Raw genomic sequence first — 18,830 nt, 5'->3', positions numbered from 1 at the left:
GTGCTGAATGTACAAAAGTGCGGTACGTGGTCACAGCTTCAAAGCCAGCGTATTTTGTGTACTGTTGTTCATATTGTAGTAATGTGGAGTTTTCCTCTTCATAAGAGCACAAAAAGAAAAGAAAGATATTACAAATAGTAGCTAAGCGCAAAGTACATTGGAAGATATGAAACCAGCAATTATTTTTAACTTGCGGGTTGGTCTCCGCTGGTAGATCGCTGTCCGATCACTTCAACGAATTTTGTTGGTGTGCAACTGCAGCAAAAACAGATACTACTATTTCATTGCCAAGACCTTTATGCCCTCAACACACACAAGAAGGACACCAGATAATGCACTATCAGTTTATAAACTGATATTGTTTTGCTAATTTAAGTGTAGCGTGGTGTCTGTAAACGCAGTATTTTCTTAGTATCAGTCCAGTATTAGCAGTGAGAAGCAGTTCGGGTCTTCCATCCCCATGAGGGCATACTAGCCATTGTAGCGCTTTACTCTAGGACAAGTGCTAAAAACTTGGTGTGCTTTGTCCTTTCCGCGGGTCGTCCATCCATTCTGTTATGGTGACCATCAACGTTGTTTCCGTCAGGCCGCCTCCTCATTTTAGCTTCACCGTCGCGAGAGTGGACAGAGAAAGGCAGCTTTCTTCACAATCACCCCCAGCGGGATTCCACCACTCGTAACTGCTGCAATTTGCATTCAGTGGCTGGGCATGCTAACTACATCCTTAGTTTCACAATGGCTAGAGCGCGCAGGAAAAGTAGAGCTTTGGTCACTATCACTACCACGAACCCATGTCAATGCAGTATAAGTACGTGCAGGGGCTGGGCATGCTAACTTCTGCGCTACCACCTGCCGCCGCCACTTCAGGTTTTCTATGCATACCTGCTTCTTGTTTTCATCGCAGACGCATGTAGGACAAACGCGGATAAGTAATTGGATTGGATTGGGAAAACGTTTATTGAGCCTGCAGTAAAGCGCGAAGGCGCGCTTCGGACGTGGCCTGCGTCGTCATCGTGGCGGGTGCTCTGCGAGGATCCCCGCTCGCCGTTGCCGGCTCGCCAGGCTCCTGCGTAGCCAGCGCCTCAATGACCTGCTAGACGGCCTGTTGTTTTTCTTGGTCGTCGCTCCGCGTTGATTCCTGAAGCTGCGGCGGTATACGTCCTGAGTTAGCTTCGCTTGGATGTTTGGAGGAATCCCATAGCTTCAAACCAGGCAGCCAGTCAGCCAGCCCAAACCAGTCAGCCAGCCACACAGACAACTGACCGACCAGCCAGCTGGCTTTGGGTACGTGGCTATCAAAAATCTGTCAAAAATGAACACATCAGCGCTGGTTCAGACACCTTGCGAAATTCACGAAACAAGAATAAAAAATAAAAAAAGTGTGTAGCTAAAAGAAGTACTTCCACTTATTGCCATGTTTTCGTGAAAAGCAGGCGTGTGGTCGAGGGCTAATAGAGCGTTGGGCTCCTACGCTGGAAGACAGAGGTTGGCTGCCAGCATCGCCCACGCATTTCCTTATTGGTTTATTGGCGGACTTCAGCCGCTTCGCAAGTATCTAACAAAAATACGAAGGGAGTGAGTGAGTCATTTCTCAATGTAGAAGAAGTTTGTGCCTTTGTTTAATTCACAAGGTTTAGAACTATTCTTTCCTTAAAGGGCCCCTCACCAGGTCTGGCCATATTGAGCTGGCAAGCGCAGAGCATACAATGCGCGATAACGATCGTCTCTGCAAAGTATTACATCGCTACACGCCGCGGAAAGATCTGAAATTTCGAACTGAATGCCGTTTCCCTTCTCCTCACGGCCGCCACGCTACCAGCCGGAGGATGACGTACACCTGCTACTGCGCCTACGCACACGTATTTTCTGTGAAGTCGCTCGTGGTAACACGTGACTTCGAGAATTATTCAAGACAACGTCGGTTGTTTATGTAATATGTTGCTAGAATAGACGAATTAAAGCTGAGAGAAGTAATAAAACACACAAACTGAATGGCCGCATGTTCTTTTTTTACTTCGCACTGCAGCTAGAGAGACGCACTTCCGTTTCGTCTGCTTGTTCCCACGTCATGCACTCGCGCGAGCTGACACCGAAACTATGTCATTTTCTACCGTGTTCGAGCGCGGGATCATGCTCTGTGATCCGCTTTTGTCTGCCTCAGTAGTGTAGCACAGACTTATACCGCGATTCAGGCGTCCTCGTGCACAGAGCGCAAATTCGTGCGCTCCGCGAAATAAGACAATCGCAAGAGCTCCCGCGCGACGCCGTCAATGGAACTGCGCCGAGGAGCAAAAATTCGAAGAGAAAAAAAAAAATGAAGGCAGGGCCCATAACGTAGGCGTGAAGTGATCCTCAAGGTCCGGTATGAGAGAACGCAGGGAAGAAATTTCGGTTGCGGAGGCTAGACGGGGCAAGTGGAGAGAGTGTCTCGCTTGGCAGTGGAGCTCGCCTCCTGAAATCATGGGTTCACGTACGGCACTGAAATATTGCTACCTCGGCTATTATTGGGAGCCAATATGAAATTTCTTGCGCAGAAAGCTTCCTAGAGGACGTGTAACAGCTTTCAGCGTATAAGCGAAGTTTGCTGTGTGGCCTGATGAGGGGCCATTTAAGGATAGGCTACTAACAAAGTCATCCTACAGTTCCACATGCATTGATTACCATCGTAATGTAGGTATTCCATTGTCAAACACTATATTCCTATGGCAAATTTATAGCCAGTACATTTTTGTGTTGTAATCGCCTTCCACACTACGGTGTTGCCATTTGAGATAATGCATTTAGAAATACTGCTACAATCCTGCTTCGCCAATAGCTACCTAACAGTTGCATCGTTCCTTTATGGTCTTCAATCGATTTGTATTTTGTGCAATGTTGTTGCTGTTGTATTGCATTTATTGACATTGTATCCGCTCCCTCGCTAATGCTTTAGGGCCTTGAGAGTGATTGAATATATAAATAAATTTGTTATGATGACATTGGAAATGTTTAGAAATTTTCTGTCACCGGCTTCCTCACAAAAATACCTTGTGCAATGCAGAAAGTATTTTAATATTAGGTGATGTGAAAAACAAATGAATGGTCCGGAAATAAAGCCGATTTCATAAATACGTTGAAGCAACAACAGCCAACTGTAAACGAAAAGGAAACAGCACACAAATCTATCTACAATTAACCAACACTGCTACGACGTAACAATGACACAAAAGTACTACAAAGTGCTCGTACATAGAAACATTTTCTCTTTCAGTAAAGAAGGTTAATAAAACTTTCAGAGCTGGTAATGGTGCGTTATCGCGTGGCCCAAGCAACTTTCACATATGCTGAAAGCACGATCACCATGGGCGATCACTGTGTCCTTCAACGCACACCTTTGCTGTTCAAACATAACGCAGCTTAATTGAATATATTCTACGTTTTCCCATGAATAGCGCCACGTGCAACAAAGTATGTCTAAACGACGTGTACGGTACAAAATCTACCTGTATACGCCCTTTAAACATGATGATATGCGAGAGTATTTCTCACGGCCAGCACTAGCAGGCATTGGAAACTATAGATGGGGGTTAACTTTATACAAAACACTGTTCGTGGAATTGGCGTCAAATCGGTGAACTTGTGTTATCGACTTACGCGACTGTTTTTTTCAAAGGTTAGGATCAGCCCTCGTGAATTCAGTTACTGTGACTGGAGCGGAATGACCTGCTTCTCTAGCCATTTTGTTGGCTTCCGTGTTTCCTGCTATAGCGACGTGTCGAGTAATCCATTGCAGCTTCATTTGATGTCTTTGCGAGGCAGCTATAGCTATATTAGAGGAAATCTAAGAAATTATCATTGCATGTGGACTACACGTATAAAATCGCTGCAAGGATTGAAGAACTGACTTTGAGTGTGCGACAATTCACCACACAGCAGCTTTCTCCTGCACTTGAGCGAATTCAGCGGGCAGTAGTATTGCATGGAGCTCGGCTACCATTGATGAGGTCCATCTGAAAAACGACAGCACTGACGACAATAGCAGCACCACTCTTCAGTACTAGGGTGTGTTACGTATCTCTGGGAATGGTAACTTGCAACGTACCAACATGAGGTAAAAATCTGAACATTAATTTACATTCATAATATGGATGTATGCCTACAAACATTGGATAGGACTATATTGTCGGCAGGCTAAAGGAAAGTAGGTTTTAACGCGAAAGCGTTAAGTGCCCCCTGTCGCAGAAATCCGGCATCGGCGTCTGGCGTCGGACGTCATCCCGACAAGAGGAATTTTGAACCACACATGCCCAACCACTCATCTATCACCAAAGTTGCCCATACTTTGTCTTCCATTCTTCGCGCAAACTTATTCCTCGGTATTTTGGAAATGACAGCCCACAAACAAATGTAATGCAAAAAAAAAAAACTAAGAGCACTGACGGCGCATACTATTTATGTTAGATCTTCTCAGACTGAAGTAATAAAAGTGCGAAGAAATAACAGGGGATGTCCTGAGGGAAGAGGCAGCGTTTCTACTAGAAAACGCTCGCCTTGGTGCCTACTGTTCGTCGCCGGCGTTTCCCGGTAAACATTACGGTTACATAAGCTGCAGTTGCCGGGAAGCGTAAAAAGCAGTCAGGGATCTTGGAAAGCTGTCGCGTTCCACTTAAAGGGCCCCTCCCCAGGTTTCGCCATCTTGAGCGGACAAGCGGAGAGCATACAATGCGTGGTAACGGTCGCGTGTGCAAGGTATTACATCGCTAAGTGCCGCGGAAAGAGGTGGAATTTCCAACCGAACGCCGTTTTCCCTTCTCCTCGCGGCCGCCACGCTCCAAGCCGGAGGATGACGTACACGTGCCACTGCGCTAAATACACGTGTTTTCACTGTGATGTCGCTCGTGGTGACACGTGACTTCGAGAATTATTCAAAGCAAGATCTGTTATTTCTGTAATTTGTTGCTTGACTCGACGAATTAGAGCTATGAGAAATAATAAACACACAAACCGAATGTCTTTTTTTTTTGTTTTATTTCGCACGGCAGCAAGAGAGATGTACTTCAATTTCGTCTGTATATTCCCACGGCGGGCAGTCGCCCGCGCAGACACCGAAACTATGTCATTTTCTGCCATGTTCCAGCGCGGATCATGCTCTTCGTGTATTCGAATACACTGATTTCGTGTATTCGTGTAGCACTGAAACCCTACTTAGATTCAGGTGCACGTTAAAAATCCCCAGGTAGTACAAATTTCTGGAGTCCTCCGCTACGGCGTGCCTCACAGTGAGAAAGTGGTTTTGGCACGTAAGACCCCATAATTTAATTTTTTTAACCGCTAGTCAGTTGTCTTCATGTACAGCGCGCAAAATCGTGCGCTGCGCGAAACGGGGCAAGCACAACAGCTTGCGGGTGACGCCGTCCGCGGAAGTGCGCCGCGCTGCGAAAAAGCGAGGAGAAAAAAAAGATTGAAGACGGGGCACGTGACTTATGAAGGACTTTCGCTTGTAGAGGCTAGACGGGGCGAGTGGAGAGAGTGCCCCGCTTGGCAGTGGAGCTCGCCTCCTGAAATCATGTGTTTGCGGTACTGAAATATTTCTATCTCGGCTATTAATGGAGCCGATTTGAAAACTTTTTGCGGCAGAATGCCCCCTGGAGGATGCGTAAGAACATGCAACATATAAGCAAAATTTCCTATGGGGCCTGGTGAAGGCCCCTCTAAAGGCGAAGCTTGAGCGTCCTCCAATTTATTTTTGTTGCAACAAGGAAAAACTTCTTTTGTTGCGCAATTCATGGGAACGAAGGAAGAAGGCAACAGACAGCGTGCACATCCGTTGCCTTTCTGCTTCCTTCCTGTGAATTGAGCGCTAAAAAATGTTTCTTTTCCTTTTCTTTCTTTATTTATACAATCGTTGATCAACCAACCATACCTGCCACCTTTTCCACCTTCTTTTTAGAGGTTCTGCTTACCGACACTCTAGCAGGATGAGACGGAAGTCAGCGTATCGCTACATTTACCACAGATAGCAGGTCCACCATTGATCAATAGACAGGGGTGCTTGCTATACTTATGGCCTATCCTAAGACGGCAGCAAATTACTTCAATTCACCGTATTTTTCTTGTTGGTGGGCAATTTCTTAATTGCGGGTAAATTAGGTAGAAATTATTCAAGATCTCAGCTTCCGAGAAGAGTTGCCAATAGGTCATTAGTTGTTCTTGTTGTTTTTTTTTTATTGCGATAGCAGTTTATATGGACCCTCCAAGCACACTTCTGCCGTCGCCGTCGCCATCGTGAGGTTCCGTATGAAGTTCAAGCGCGATAAATCGTCGCCGCGCGCCGTATGTTGTATGTACGAGGGTGAAAATATCGTCCCTAGAACATTCTAGGGACCATAGTGAAAGCGTGCGAGGGTGAGCCAGCGATCGCGGCTCAACCTCGCGCACGAAAAGATGAAAGCACGCCGTCTTCTTTCACGCGCAAGGCTCCGGGGGGAGAAGGGGGGGGGCAGCGCATTGTCCTCCGGTCGGCCTGTGTGAGCGCGCCCGCCGGCTCCGGCCGCATTTGTAAAATTGCTAGTAAGTAGAGCGGGCGTGGCGTTTCCCGAGGCACTTCCGGAGGCACCCGGCTTTTCTGCGCAGGCGCGAGCAAGAGCGGGTGCCAGACAGATAATCTAGCGACTTTTGTTCCTTGAATATCTGACTTCGCCTAGGAACTACGGGCGAGAAGTTTCTTTGCTCGTTTAGTATGCGCTTGTCCCCCAGCCGTGCCGTAATTGCGGAGTGGGGTCGAGTTTACGCTCCGACGCTGGCTGTTGGCGTGTGAAGCAGTGTGCACGGACGCCCCATTTGGTGATCGCTGTGTCTGAAGGTACGTAGGACAGACTATTTCGCGCCTGCGGAGCGGATGTGGAGTCAGTCATGCCGGGTTAAACCTTCCTCGGACCTTACGGCGCTCTACCTTCAAAAAAAAAACATCACTGATTTTCCTGAGGGGGCAGTAGGGTTTCAGTACGAAGATTACAGCCGAATTAAAGAGTAGTTCTGGCACTGAGTGCCGGTTACGCTCCCAACAGACGCGGTTGCCGTATTCCGATGGGAGTTGAATGCATAAATCCTGTCGCAACCTAAAGAACCCTAAGTGGCCAAACTATTGGGCAGGACCTGCAACACTCGTCCCCCATCCCCCAACTTGAGCGGCTCTCGCAACCAATACATTGCTCTTTAGGTCAGTAAATCATCCAATGGACAAATATAATTAAGGGATTTGCTAATGTGCATTCCGTGCACAGAAAACAAAAGGAGGCGCGTGGCATCTAAGACCGATGAACACGTGAAACCACCATTTCAAGATAACCAGCTCATGACAGGTAGGTCATCTGTCGCGGATACTGTTGACGGTACGCGGTCACGTGGCGTCGTCGTTCACCACCGAGATACTATCCTCGACATTGAAAAAGCGGACAGCTATATAAGGGCAGATCCAGGCAATGTAACATTGAAGTTTACTTCGCTGTAGCGACTAACATCAGCTGCTGTTTCTTTTAGCAGCCGCAAGCAATAACGACATTTTTGGCTTTCTGCAGTACCAGTGCGGGTAGCGTAGGGAAAAATTGCAGCCTAACTATAATTGCCACTAGCCCTAAATTAATGGATGTACCTTTGAAATTTGTGTACGACAGCATATAAAGCCAGTGCGTGCTTTCAACTAAACCATTCGTTGTTCTAACTCACTCAAGCTTTGTTAATCTGCAAAGAGATTTCTGCATCCATCTTTAAACGCGCCGCACAAAGGAAGTGATGCGGCGTGATATTTCCACTTTCCATTATTAGAGTTTTAATTGAGCGTCCACGACTACCGACGTAAGTAGCGTGCGAGGTCTTGCGTATGTAGCGAAGCTCGCGCGCACGAAACAGCAATACTTGGCCGGACACAAAAGTTGAGAAGGCGATTGCTGACTTACACGCACAGGGGCGGCTAGTGTGCTCCTCAGCGCCACTGTATGCCAGCTTCTGAAACCGTGTAGCCAATATCAGCCGCCGCGTAGTCGAACCACAAGCCGGAGCCATATTTCCCGCAAGATACATATAAAAAAAATGCGCTCTTGTGAATACGCGAGAACACGCGAGAACGTCTCGAAAAGCCCGCAAAGCCCGCAGCGGAAGCTACGCAGCTTTACGTATTTTCTAATTTATTACTTTACGTATTCCTCCTACTAGAAATAAGCACCCCTTAATTTCTCATCAGAATCTCTTACTATATATTTTAATGACGTCTCTCTGCTATGTGTTTTCTTGGCTAATTCAAATGTAAACTAATGGACTTATCACTGTCAATCAAACCCCTAAAAACTACAACGGCATGCATTTACTGAGTAAATTGTACGACGTGTCCTACTGTTCCACGTGCATACGCCACTGCATGATGGTTCACAAGCTTTCAGAAGCAATATCCCCTATATCGAACGCCACAAGGTGCTGGCACCGGCTATTTTCTGTCTCTTTTGTCGTAACCTCATAGCTTCCACTACTCGGTTCTTGTTGGACTACTTGTAAACGTGCTTCGGAAATACTACCGCACGAAGGAAGGAAACAAGTAATACATAGGGTAAAGTCTAAAGAAGGACGAGCGAACTAAAATCCACCGAGTTTGCCGCCACAGATCTGACTCAGAGTATGCTGCTGCGTGCAGCCTTAGGTCGATTTCGACCAAGGGGACTGTCACAAAGGTCAAAGACGTCCAGATATGAAGCGAGAAGGCGAAGGAGATTGCCAGCTGGATGGGGCTAAACGTCTGGAATGATCGTTCTCTTCAGGTCGGTACTAGAGAGATCTGTTGTAGAAGGTGGGATAACGGCGGTGTGCGAGCGAGCAACATCAGGTGGAGACAAGGCAGATATAACGTTGTCGTAGGAGGGCGTCAGCATTGCGAGGAAAATTCCCTGTTGCAGCACTTGAGAGCACAGCCCGACATTCACCACACGAAGGCAAGCATGAGTGTCACGCAGATGACGTAACAGGAACACAAGTCAGAGTTTCTGGCGGCAGACGGACGTGCTCGGTAGAACAGAGCCGACTCTTGACTTTTCCGGCTGGATCCGTTACACTTGGTAGGTCAAGCTGTACAGTGCCAGCGGAACAATTGATGAGAGCGGAGTGGTTGGGTAAAAAGTCATGATCGAGGTTGACCTCGTGGGAACAGTGTGTGAGGACTGTGAAAAAAAAAACAGAGTTAAGCGGCCGACAATACTGACACGTCGGGTACAGAGGTCAGCTACGGGAGACGTACCAGCGTCGGCCACACGTGCAACATGTGACGGGGCAGGAGTCATGACTCTCTTCAACTGATGACGGCGGTGTGAGCACATAATAAGAATACGGGCGTCGGTGTCGATCAAAGCTGCCACAGGTAGGCCACCTACTTCAACGTCTATCAGGTTCCGATTTGTATGGAGCATCAACTGAGGAATCTGAGGGCAACTCGTAATAGCAGCGGCACGTCCAGAAGATGCAGCCGTCAGTTTCCCGGAGGAAAACGCCTGTGGTAGGACGGGCATTGGGAACGGCGTGGTGGAGGTGAACGGGAACGTAGGCGTCGTGGTGAGGGCGAGTGGCTGTACTGAGCGGTGGTCGTGGTGCTCTCGGCAGAAGTTTCTGGTTCAGCGTGGGTTGGTATCTGATGCAGACTTCGGGATGGACAGCGGAAGTTGGAGAAGCTCATTTAAGACGACGAGCGCCACAGAATTCAGTAATAGTGGGAAATGGGTCCGACACGCCCACACCGAAAGCAAATTGGCTTGTCGTCAGGCGTCCTCCACGCATTCTCATGGCGATAACGCGGAGTACGATATTGGCATTGGGGAGGGTTGAAGGTGTTCGAAGGTTAAACATCAGGACCTTTCAGAGAGCAGATGGTTGAAGGCCCACGTTTGCCAGTTCTTGACGTACAACGGATTGTATGATTGATATGGTCGGTTGAGGGTCATTGGGCTCCCCTGGCATATATCTGCGGGCGATACGGTTTCGATTTAGGGTCTAACGATTTGGGTGATACTCTCACACGTTGAAGGCTGACCCACATTAAGAAGGTCCTCACACCTTAATGTCGCAGTCATGTTTGGCAGGTGGGCGTAGTAGTGGGTAAGGCGTCGGTTTTTAGCATCTTCGATGCATTGGCATTCAATATTAATCCCGTTGACTGTCGAAGAGCTTTAAAACACTATCAGGTTAAACTCATGGTCCGAGATCCCTTTCAGTACGTGCACGACCTTATCGACTCTATCGTCTTGGCGTCAACTTTCCGCAGAGGACGACGACATCCTGAATGCACGTCAGGAACGACTCGGTAGACCTCCGCACACTCGAGGCAAGTTTTTTCTTGGCGGCACGATGGCACTCTGCAGGTTAGTCAAACAACTTAAGAAGTTTCGTCTTGCATACGCTCCAACTCGTGAACTCCGCTTCGCTGTTATCGAGCCAGGCCTTCGCAGTTCTCTCTAGATAAAATATGAGGTTCGTCAAAATCAGGGTTCCAGGATCACGGGGTGGAGCAAGGATGACGGCAGATATGGCGGCAACTGCTGACGCAGTTTCACCCCTGGTAGACATGCCTATAGTGGCGAAAAGACGGACTTTTCGGAGCTCAGTCTTGCGTCAGTCCCCCAGCATCTCCACCGGTATGTTACGTGGAGGCAGATACAAAAAGAAGACATATTTACAACAGATATAAAAGGCGATCAAGCACTGAACTGTATGGTCGAGAGCGTCTTCTTCATCGACGCCCCTCGAGGGGAATAGTACCGCGACAATATTGGAGGAGCTCCTGAGAGTTAGAAGGATAGATCGCCATAGTCACTCATGAATATGACTGACCCCTCCTCGGTCCACACTCACTTAACAGGTGTAAGAGAAAACACCAGTAAGTTACGATATGTGCGAGTGGACTTGGATATTAACGGGAGTGAGCGCGGATGAATTTCAGTGCACGTTAATATAAGGAGGAGTGAGTGCCGGCTAACCTGGTAAACACTGGAGCGGGAGCTGGTGAGTGTGACTGGGCGTGAATATAAACGTATGTGACTGTCGGTGAGGGCGAGTGCACGCACGTGAGTATGCATGTGACTGAGTGCAGGTGATAGGAGGGGGGGGGGGCAGACCCGAGTATCAGCTTGCCTGTGTGCGGGTAAGTGTGAACGGTAGTGGCTAAGAACGAGAGCAAGTGATGGTGAGCATGAGCAGGCAGATGTAGGAACGTTAATGAGTACCAAAGAGCGTGAGTACACAGCCTGCGAAAATATTGCGGAGTATGAGCGACCATCCGCTGATCCTATCGACCTATGGTTAGCTTTCAGCGACCACACACTACTATGAGAAATACTTAACTCCCCATGAAGCGTCGCACGTGAAAAATCTACAGTGAGCATTACATAGCCCGAGTACATTTCCCTTGTCCTCTTCTCTAAACAGTCTTTGAGCCATCATTAAAATCTAATGTCCTTCTCCCTCATTCATGCAACATCATTCTATTTTTATTGTAATATCTTTTCCATTGCTCTTAGCAAAACGGCACATGCATTTAAACATCTCGCGGGGATCTTAATCGATCTCACACAGTAACAGCCGGTTGATCCATTGAGATTCTCCGGCTAGTCTTTAAGATGGAGTAATATCAGCGCAAAATCTGCGATCCGTCCGCAGCCTATTCGCCCATTGGCTTGCGCATGAAAAATACAGCTACAATGATAATCGCAACCGCAGGTGCCACAACGCCTCTAGAAAAACGGAGCATGGGTTTACTCCCGCAGAATCGCGATTTTTTAGTCAATGCATTATTTTTCTTTAGTTTTGTGTAATGACAGCCGAATGCATTTTTACATCGCAAATATTGATATATATATTTTCTCATGGTCATACTAGAGCACTGATTCGTCAGGCAAGGTCTAAGGCAGGGGTTGGTTCTCTTTTTCCAGAAGATCTATGTTCGTCAGAATTGATACATTCACATGAGCTTGAAAATATGTTGAAGTATGAGGTTTGCATTCCTAATCTGCATAGTGGGTTATCAAGAATGCCGTAGTAGAAGGCTCGGGATTATTTTTGGCTCCCAGGGGTTCTTAACGTGCACCTACATGTAAGCATATCAGCACTCATCGATTTTAAAAGCCTCCATATTGATGCAACCGCTCCGGCCTTGAAACCAACCCTCGATATGGTGGTCCGCTCCAGAACTCGTTGCCACTGGCTCGATGGGTGTGGTTGAGTAGTAGTCGTCAAATCCTAGTATTGATCATCATATGTTGCCACTGTCGTCATTGTTGTATTATGCGAACAGCTGTTCCATCGTATCGCATCCCTTTCTCTTCGACTGCTGGAGAGAAATTTGTAGTCTACCGTATGACGCCGCGAGTAGTTCACTAGATCATCATTTTTGCGCAATATTTGCCACTGAGTGTGCAATACTGCGAGACAAGATATATCGCACTGGAACGCTGTGGCCTCGCCCCCTATGAAGGGCGCACTGAGCACTTGAGTTTGTATTATGCGAAACTCAACAATGTAACGGTGCGAGATTCTTATCCGTTGCAGTATAATAATGAAATAACGCATGCGCCAGAATGAACCACATTCTTCCAACGATGGTTGAACCAACGATGGTTCCCGTGTGCTCTATGAAGCTTTAACCTAATCCTGGCGATGTTTGCAAACCACATTTAATTTCTTGACAGCTGTTCGTTCGTGTATCCTCGTTACAAAATAGTAAGCCTAATTTACGCATAAACAGTAAATGCACCACGCATGACGTGTGCACTCCAGCCAGACTCGTAGTTGGCGCTTCCCTCTGGACACACAGCGCCATCTAGCACAGCCCTGCGAATTCCGCGTGTGGACCTAGACATGTGTGGCGCACCGGCAGGTGCGAACGCTAGGAATTCGTGGCGCAGCGCTGAAGTGTCGAGCTGAGTGCTTCAGAAATCCGTGCGACGCAGATTCGATTCCACCTAGCACCAGTCAAATTTCAGGGGACATTTGTTCACTGCAGAGTGACGTTGAAGAAGTTAGATGTGGCCGTGCCCCTATACTTTCCTACAAACATACATATGCACCATAAAGTTGGTAAAGTTTCCCGATAAAGCTAATCGTAATAACGGCAGAGTCTTCCCACTTCATCACAAACAAATACAACTCGCGCTTTTTTTACTTCTCGAAAGGAGATTCTTTGCTCGCCACCTTCGAATAATCACCCCAACAAACACCGCACGAAACAGTGTGAAGCCCCAACCACGAGTCGCCAAGCTTCGGCACGTGCCGAAGCGTCAGAAGCGTCACAAACGTCAGTCGGGAACAGGGCGAAGCGTGACGACGCGCAGCGATTATGTCGACTGCTGATGCTAGAAGTTGTCCGACGCCGGCGTGCACCAATGAGAGGCTGCGACGCGTCGCCGGCGTCAACTAATCGGAGGCTGCGAAGCCTCCGGCTGCTATGCCTATGATGGCCGCCCAAGCGAAGACGCCGACACCAACGATCGTCCGAATTCTTTGGACGCACGACGCGGGCGACAGTGTTCCTGAAAGATAGTGTTGTAATAGTAAGCCGACGACACGACTGACGACCGTGGGTTGTAGCAGTGCGACCTAGATACAAACAGACTTCGAACGACACCGACAAATACAACCTGCTCACTGGGTTCCGCCGGTCTCAGTGCAATTGTCTGATAAAACATCCAACCGAATCGCGATTGCCGCAACGTCTGTGCTTGGTTTATGTGTGTTTTGTTGTGCTCGAAACTAATGGAAACATGCTTCCGAACTCCGAAGTCTGGATAATCAGCACTCGCCTACCATCGATGTTGTTTGCGTTATGCGCAGACTTAGCGTATCCATCGAGTTGGTAACTGGCGAGTGAACGAGTCCAGCCGATAAACTTTGTCGAAGAAAATGAATTTTCAGTTCCGTTTGGCGCTGCAGAGATTTAAAATATGGCACTCCTGACTTGGTGTGGTGTGTGATGTGGGGAATGAATCGTGTGGAACTTTGGCCGGTCAACCGCGGCGTGTTTCTTGTGCTCTCAGGTGACTCGACTTTAGCGGGCGAGCTCTGCGCTGTTTCCAGTGGCAAAGATAACTTTCGGAAGTAACAGAAACTAGTAGGCCAAGAATGAGAAGTACGTATACATCATCAGCCATGCATGCCGCTCGTTTCAGCTGACATTGCGCTCTTCTATTCGGCATGTGTATCCAGTTCAGTACAAGTTCACTGCACTCCTTCTCTCCCTTCTCTCAAGTGCATGCATATTTTGGGCTAGTTCGGGATAAGTCGCTCGTGCAGCACTCAAGAACACTTACGCACTGAAGGATACGTGACAGCACACTCATGTTTGAGTCAGTGCGTCGTTATACTCGAGCACTCCAAAAGGAAATGATCTGTTTGCAACGTGTGCACCGTGTGCAGTGCATAGCAGGACCTGCATCATGCAAGACCTATGCATGTAGCAGGGTATGCCAGGATTACTTCGATGCCTGCTTCAGAAGCAGCAAGTACTGAGTCAATGAAACTGTACCTGATTTTTTATCTCAATTTTTGTTTATTGAAAGTGCAGATGGTGTGAATGCATTGTCGGGAAGTTGAAAAGGCGTATCAGTGCTTTGTTCAGTCGGTATGGTTAAACCACCCAAATCTCTTCAGCTTCTACTAAAATGTTTCTTGCTGCGATACTATGAACTGTAGTCAGGAAGAAGATCATCTCAAAAACCAAGTTCCTAATACATCTTTGCAGAATGTGTTCGATTAACAAGTTAACACTTCCACTGCAACATTATGCCGATGTACAGCATATGTGCTTGAAATAAATACATTCGGTAAAGGTGAACAACTAGGCCTACAATAACACACTTTCTTGTAGCACTGCAAAAAGTTCTGCCATGCGTATCAGCCACAATAAAACTGCTGCGTGTTCAACTTACTTCCTCGGAAGCACCTCTATAAAGACTGTTCGGGCCCTTGCCATTCTGGGTGTAGCATTCAGCTCTTCTCTCTACTTTTCTGCATATGTCACCTGCACTGTACCTAAGATCGGCCCATTCTTGGGTTTCTGTCCCATGTCTCCCTTCCGTAATGACCTTAGGTTTTCCGAGCACTCTACACTTCTATCATGCCGCCACGACTTGAGTACTGCTCATCAGTATAGTCCCCGTACTAAACACCCGTCGCTAAAAAACTTGAGCTTGTTCAGCGCCGGATAACAAGCACCCTCTAATCCCTACTTTTCGGTTGTCGCAAGCTCATTTAAGCCTACGAGGATTGATTCAGAGCGCTCAAGTGGCACACCCTGCAATACCAGCGCAACATTGCACTAGTCTGTCTATTTTGCAGGGTGCTTGACGGCTCTCTGGACAGCACTCATCTTTCTTCTTCAGTTTGTCTGAACAAGTGGTCAACACAGCCTGAGCCCCATCACGCATGTATGACCCGACACCACAACTTCATGATTGTATCTGGCATACAAAGCTCTCTCTCAACGCCCCCCCCCCCTGTCCATTTCCCCTTGGGAAAGGAAGAGGTGATCGTAGCGAGCAGCTTCAGCTTCGAGCTATCTGCATTTTCTGTGGCTCCGGTGCTTTGGTACGGTGAGCACAGCGTCACAGGTTCGATACTCAGACGCAATGTCTACACATCGACGAGGACGAAATGCAAAAAAAAAGCAGTTGTGCACTTTCGTTTATCATTGAACCCCAGTTGGTCGAAACTAATGCAACCCTCCACTATGGCCTCTCAATACTTTGTGACATTTTGTGTTTAATTTCATTCTTAGCTTCACACCACTTGACACCACCAAGCGAAATTCGTGGGCTTATACAAAAACTGCTGAAACGGGGATATAAACGCATTCTATTGAACTAAACGCCGAAGTTCTCAGGGTAATCCTTTGTTGTATGTAACCGACTGCCATCTTGTGGCAGCCCGTGAAACAGTTGGTGTTGCAGCAAGGAATGTAGTCCCTTACACGTGTGCTTGTTTATCTTTTCCCGGTGACCGCTTTTTACCGACTAACAAATGCCAAACGTTATCACTCGGCGCTGCATGTATTAGAACATTTTTTATTCTTGTAGTCGGGGTTATCTGTTGTCACCGAGCCTTTCGTAAGATTGCGTGCGTGGTGAAAAGAGTGTTGTACTTTCTAGAACGTCTGCGTGCACCAGCGATTAAACTGGCACGTTCAGGAACGTATGTATAAATAGCCGACCAACGTGTTTGAATCGAACATCTGGTTTCGCCGATTCCCGAGTGTGCTCGCCGCCATCATTATGCTATGAGTGTCACTGACTTTTTCTGGGAACAGGTTCGCCCTACAAAGAGGTGCTTTTGTTACTCAGTTTTCATTACAGTATTCCTCACCGTAACGATAATCTGACGATATCTCTGCACTTGACCGAGCGAGTTTCTGAAGTGTTCAGCCTCGGAAGCTCATTGAACAAAACGTTTACCAAATGGGAGGTTGGCAGTTTTTGCTCGATGCATTATCTCGAAATCGATTTCTCTTGCTTGAGCATCTCATTTCGCCTTATGGGCTCGCAGCTCGTAAGTCACGAGTAAGCGACAACCGGTTAGTAGGTTGAAGATCAGCGATGAACACACACGTGAACAGGAAAACATTTGCGGGGCAGGAAAGGGAAAGAACCAGGAGTGTGAAAATATTCGAAATATCAAATAGGAATGTAGATAATTTGAGAATTCGCATTCCGAAATTCAGGACTGATGGACAACAGGTTCTGTCTGCCGGGAGAAAGGCCAACGCAAACGGGGACTTCTGCTGTGATGGTTCTGCTGGAATAAAACATTGATTCGCAGACGAACATTTTCCGGAGTGAAAGTCGTGAGTGGATCACTTCTTCACAATAATTTTTGCAGTCGTTGATCACCACACGTCACATTAGAGAAGCCAGGGAATTTGTTGTTTCACTTTAGGCGAAGTAATTTATTTTTTGGCCAATCTCAAAATGTTTATTATCCTTAACTACGCGCGCTGCTGTAGTATTGCCGATAGCTTTTAATAAGGAACTGTACTGCTTGCACATGGTGACGCGTTCTAATATTTGGATTATTGTCATGGTACATCAGGTATGCTTTTTACTTTACTATTTACAGGCGTCTGAGTTCACCTGACAACCGGTTTTAATGGTATTACATTCATCTAATACCGCAAATTAGCCTTTCTTTGCCAATGGATGATATAAAAATGTATAATTCGTTATGTTTAGAAGTTATGCGCATACACGATTTCATCCAATAATCGAAGTTTATTTTACAAAATATTCGTATTTGATAAGACTTCACTGTTCGAACACCTCAAGGAAAAAGCGTATGCCAAATAGTCTTTCGCCGATTAGAGCCTAGAGGTGTACACTAGACTCCGTCCAAGCGACTTCTGCGTTCCTACTTTTTTGACAGAGTCAGACCTTATGAGCATTCTTTCGAGTCTTAAACTGAAAGAAAATCTGGGATTCATGATGTGTCATTGCAGACATCGATAGAAATATCAAAGTTCTAAAAGAATGTTGCTTTCTATACTTAACGGTATCATAGAACGCGGTATATCCCCCCCCCCCTCATTAAGTGGCACGTGGGATTTCCTTTTGCAAAAGCGGTTGCAACAGTGATGTATTGAGCTACCGCTCTGTTTCTATTGTCCCTCGTTCATCACAAATCGTGTTGTCAAAGCATGTCCTGGGCGTAATGAATGTCTTTCTCACCTATTATATCAAGCAAACTTCAGTACGGCTTCATAGTTGGCTCTAGTGCGCAAGTCCTGTCGAAAATTCCCAGTGTTTTGCATTCCGCTTTGGACTGAAATACAATATTTGTCAGCTTTTTTATGTGAAAAAAGCATCCAATACAGTAAATCATTCCATACTTTGTCACAAGTTACACTCTTATGGGTATTGCGGACTCTTAGACTTATTTTTATATAATCACCTAATTGAACATTCACAGGTGGCCCCACTTGAACCACTGCAGAATGGAATCGCATGGCTACAAATTTGAGTTTCGCGAAGCTCCATTCAGTCGTCCCGTTTTAAATTTATACATCAATGACCCATGAGAAGCCATGCAGCTTTCAAATATTTACCGATGGCACATTGCAAATAATCGGCACCTTTCGACATGCGCAAAGCATCCTGCGTGCTAAAAGAGACAAATAATTTGGGAAATTCAGTTTATGCATATTTAGTGTGATGCAAGCTAGTCTGCTTTAGTCTACGCAGCTAGTCTGCTTTAGAAGAGAGGGAAAACAAGAGGCGAAAGACAGAGGGTAAGCAGACTAAGTGTGCGGTTGGCTACTCTGTGCAGGGGGGTGGAGTAGCGACAGAAAATATGTGAAAGCAAGATTATAGTGTGATAAACGAGGCGTTTTTTAGATCCATGGGTGCACATTCTTTTAAAAATTTCACTAGCGCTTTTAAAGCAGCTTGGGCCGACGTGAGATGGGACCAACATCCAAGGATTCAGGCTTCCGTAAGGGGACGTTTGTCAATCCTGTCTAGCGGGGTGCTGTGGATTTTCCTTTGTCGACTGAGGTGACGACAATCACATAGAAGGTGCTCTATCATATCTTTGCACCCACAGACATCGCATTCTCGACTTCTGGCGATTTCGATGATGTAGGAGTACGCATTAGCAAAAGCGAGAGAGCAAATTCAGTTACCCCCAAACGAGTTACATTTGAGTTCCCTCCCGTCGTGGAAGGGAACATGCGGAAGGCAGAGCTTCGTATGAGGACCCAGGGAACAAAGGAGCTATTTTTTTTTAAGGTTACGTAAGCTCGCGAGCAAGTGCATGGAGCTTTCCCGCTGCATCTATTCTTG

The sequence above is a fragment of the Dermacentor variabilis genome, chromosome 1 (genome assembly GCF_050947875.1).
Source record: "Dermacentor variabilis isolate Ectoservices chromosome 1, ASM5094787v1, whole genome shotgun sequence".
NCBI lineage: Eukaryota > Metazoa > Arthropoda > Arachnida > Ixodida > Ixodidae > Dermacentor > Dermacentor variabilis.
This window is presented reverse-complemented; position numbering follows the sequence as displayed.